Below are 2,500 nucleotides of genomic sequence, written 5' to 3' on the forward strand. Positions count from 1 at the left end.
GCACCCCGCGGGTGGACGCTCCGCCGAGGGGCGCTGGAGCCGGCTGGCGGGTGCCGGGTTCCCCTCCGCGCCCCGCCTCGTCGCTGCCGCTGAGGCTGCCGCCGTCGCCGCGAGGCGGCGGTGGCCCGGCGGCGGGCGGCGGCGGGGGAGGCACCCCCGCGGGGATTTCAGGTCGTTTCCCTCACCCCAGGGCCAGGTACCTAGCGTCCGCGCTTCTCCTGCCTCCCCTCGGTGACCCACCCGTGTGGTCCCGTGTGCCAGCGTGCTCCTCCCGGGCGCTGCGCTGCGCGTGCCGCACCGGCCGTGCCCTGCCGGCCTTCCACGCTTCCTCCTCCCCTCCCTTCCCCCCCCCCCCACACCGCTCCAGCCGCCCCACGCCGTGCCGTGTGGGGGCCGCGCTGCGAGTCGGCCGGGCCGGGGGCGGCGGGGGGCGGCGGGGGGGGGGGGCGCGCTGGGAGGAAGGAGGAGGGCCTCCGGCCACCGCGGCCGCCGGTAGCGGCCCCCCCGGGTAGGGATGGCCATGGGCCCCGGGCTCCGGGCCCGAGGGTTCTCGGTCGGAGAGCCGGGCGGGGGTTTAAAGACTCGGGCGGCCCGATGCGACCCGGGGGGCAGCCGGGCGTGCTGCCGGAGGGGCCGGGGGGTCGGCGCGCGCGGGCGCCGCACCCCCCCATGCCCGCCGGCGCGGCCCGTGCATGCCCCGCGGGCAGCCGGGACGGAGAGGGGTACCCTGCCCCCTCTCTCCGCGGTCTGGTCTCGGCGGAGAGACGCCGCGCGGTCGGCTTGCGCCGGCCTGCCTCGAACGCGCGACCCCGGCGCGAGCGCGTGCTCGCCGCCGGGACGGCGAGCCCCCACCGCGGGTGGTGCGGACGCCGAGCCCCAGCGCATCCCTTCTCCTCCCTGGCCGGTGCTCTCAGTCTCCCGCCGTGGCCGTCGGCGGCACCCTTCCTTCCCTCCCCCCCCGCCCTGCCCCGGCACTCCGCCATCCGGCGCGCCTGCCTCGCTCTGCCCGACCCGGCTTCGCTGGGCGGCAGGCGGGCGGCGGGCGGGCGGGCGGGGGCGGCCCCTCCCGGTCTCCGCGTGGAGGCGGGGAGAGCGGGCGCCGTTCCCCGTCCGTCCCGCCTCGCCCGTCTGCCTGCCGCCAGGCGTCTGCCCGCGGAAGGGACGGGCGAGTGCGTGGCGTCGCTCGGGAGGCTGCGTGTGTGCAGGCGGGTGTTGGGTGCCGTCTCCGGGGCGGCGGAGCTGGAGGCCGGTGAGGCGAGCGAAGGAGCTCGGAAGCGTGCGGCTGGCGGGTCGCGGGCGCGCGGGCAGCGGGTGGCGCCGCTCCCAGCGGCGGCCGGGCTCCGACGCCGGGGCTCCGCGGGGACCCACACCCCGGTCCCTGAGGCAGGTGGCGCGGCTGGCGCGCCGCTCCCTGCTGGGCCAGGCCGAGCCGGGCGCCTGGGCCGGACTCGAAGCGAGAAAGGGGTTGTCCCAGGTCGGGAGCGAGGGCTCCCCGCCCCTCTCGTTCGGGTCTGTTCTCCCCCCCCCCCCCCTTTTTTTTTCCCTCTGTGCTTGTACGGTCAGTGAGGCGTGCCCTCTCTCTCCGCTGTCCCTTGCTCAGCAGCCGGCGTCGGCGTGAGGAGGGAGGCAGAGCGGATGGGGGCCCTCAGGGGGCTGCGAAAGCTGCCCGGTCCCCCCGCGCGCGCGGTGGGGACCGAAACCGAGACAACTCTTAGCGGTGGATCACTCGGCTCGTGCGTCGATGAAGAACGCAGCTAGCTGCGAGAATTAATGTGAATTGCAGGACACATTGATCATCGACACTTCGAACGCACTTGCGGCCCCGGGTTCCTCCCGGGGCTACGCCTGTCTGAGCGTCGCTTGACGGTCAATCGTCACCCCCATTGCCGCGTTGGCGCAGCGGTGTGCCGCCCCTCGGGGGGGGGCCGGGGGGGGCGGCGGCGGCGGCGAGTCGGTGGGGGGGCGGCGGCGGCGGTGAGTCGGCGGCGGCGGCGGAGCCGGGACCACCGGTGCGTGCACCGGTGGCCCCGGTCTTCCGGCTGGCCTGCCTGCCCGGCTCCGGCCGACCGTCCGCCTCCACCGTCCGCGGCCGGCGTGCCTTGCCCTGCCCTCCCTCCCCTCCGAGCCCGGTGGCCACCGCTGCCCTGCGCGGTGTGTGCGGTGTGGCGCGGCTGGGGCGCCTCGCAGGCCCGCGCCGCCGGGGAGAGGGGGTGCCTCTCCTCCCCGTGTGGGCCCGGGCCTTCGTCCCCCTAAGTGCAGACTCGGGAAACCCCCGCTCCCGGAGCGCCCGCTGTGCGGAGTTCGTCCCGCCGGGCCCCCAGGTTCGGTCGGTCGCGGTGGCCCGGCACCTGCCGCCGCCGCCCGCCGCCACCGCCAGTGCCCGCCGTACGACGGCTCTCCTCCACCACTCTCCCGGTGGTGCGCTGGTCCCCCGTTCCCCTCCGGCGGGGGGGACGGCCGGCTGCCTTTCTTCCCCTCCCCTTGCCCTCTCCCTGCCCCG

General features: G+C 77.7%; 1 non-coding gene across 1 annotated transcript; it reads left to right on the forward strand.

Moving 5' to 3' along the window:
* The first annotated feature begins 1,706 nt into the window (after positions 1-1,706).
* Positions 1,707-1,859, forward strand: LOC138064977 (5.8S ribosomal RNA). Its single transcript, XR_011138171.1, has one exon. It is a non-coding gene; the product is annotated as a 5.8S ribosomal RNA (ribosomal RNA).
* The last annotated feature ends 641 nt before the right edge of the window (positions 1,860-2,500 follow it).

Source organism: Struthio camelus, unplaced genomic scaffold (assembly GCF_040807025.1).
Source record: "Struthio camelus isolate bStrCam1 unplaced genomic scaffold, bStrCam1.hap1 HAP1_SCAFFOLD_140, whole genome shotgun sequence".
In the NCBI taxonomy this organism is placed as follows: Eukaryota; Metazoa; Chordata; class Aves; order Struthioniformes; family Struthionidae; genus Struthio; species Struthio camelus.